A 1,454-nucleotide genomic window follows, 5' to 3' on the forward strand; every position below is an offset into this window, starting at 1 on the left:
GAGACAGTTGCTTGTATTGGGAGGACTATGATGATTGAGTCATAGCTAATATAGATATATTTAGATAAGGTGATGAGCCGTATCTATGTCTAAAAAGACGGGGAAAGCAGAATGGGGTCCTCGTTATGTTGTAGGCTGTGTATTGAGAGAAGGGGCCCTTGAAATGATTTTGTTCCAGGCCCCGGCCAAAGCTGTCAGTGGCCTTGGATGGTGGTACTGTAATTGGCTGTAATGGGTTGTCTACGATGAGTCAGCCATACCTGAGTAGCTGAGAGGAGGTAGCCATATCTTCAGGCAAGGACAAAGCCTAAAAAATGGGGGGAGGGCTAAGATGACTCAGCCTCACCATACCTGCAGGCAAGGTACAGTGCAGGACGAGGGCTGGGGAAAGGGAAGCTGCCTCTAACACTAAAGGTGAGATACGATGAGCTCTCGCTCGTCACGTCAGCAGAAAAATTCCTAGAAAGTTTCTCGACATCATGTCGAGCTTCGTCTACCCCCCTCCCCCACCCTCCTTTTCTGTCACTTTCTCTCACATTTCTTTTTGTCTCTGTCCTCAGTTTCCATTGCGTTGCCAACCTCTGACTGGCATTTACTTTGTCTCTCATTCCAGCCTTCTCCTCTGTCTTCCCACTCTCCACTCCACCCGTTCTCTAGTTCCCGAGTTTGCCTTTTTCTGTCCATCTGCCCCCCTTTTCTTTCTACTTGTGTCTCCAATTTCCTCTCCAGTGTCATGCTATCTCTCTCTCTCTCTCTCTCTCTCTCACTCTCACTCACTCACTCACTCACACACACACACACTCTCTATCTGTGGATGTGGATGTGGTTAGAGAAAAATAGCTTGACAAAACCGCAGGTGGTTACATAGGGGTCTAAAATACAGCACGGTACTGTGTGTAAGACAGAGGGGTGAGGAGAGAGCAAAAAAGAGTTAGAGAAAGAGGCAGTCAGAGAGAGAGAGGTAGAGAAATTAGTTGGAAAGAGGAGATGAAATGATAGAGAGGGGAATGAAAAGTGAAGTTTATTTTATTTATTCATGATGTGTTTTATCTTTTTATAATCATATTTACGGTCATTTTAACCTTTAATTGACCACTGCACTTTATGTCTGTTCTGTTCTAGTTGTTGCTGTCTATATGTGCTTATGTCTTGCTGCACACCCAATCGCCCCTTTTGGGGACAATAAAGTTGAAAAGTTGAAGTTGAGTTGAAGTTGAAAAGGAGGGGGAAAAGAAAAGGTACCCTTAGAGAAAGACAGGTGCAGAGAGAGAAAATGGAGGGGAGGAGGAAAAATGCGAGAGGGAGCAAGAGGGAGCAATCAGGGAAGCCAACAGGCGGGACTAGAAAGAGAGGGGGGGGGGCAAATATTGGTCATCATTAAATTGTATGTATTGAGAGGGGGGCCCGTTCAGATTATTTTCGCCCGGGCCCAGTCAAAGCTGTCAGCAGCCCTG

The sequence above is a fragment of the Engraulis encrasicolus genome, unplaced genomic scaffold (assembly GCF_034702125.1).
Source record: "Engraulis encrasicolus isolate BLACKSEA-1 unplaced genomic scaffold, IST_EnEncr_1.0 scaffold_414_np1212, whole genome shotgun sequence".
Classification (NCBI taxonomy): domain Eukaryota; kingdom Metazoa; phylum Chordata; class Actinopteri; order Clupeiformes; family Engraulidae; genus Engraulis; species Engraulis encrasicolus.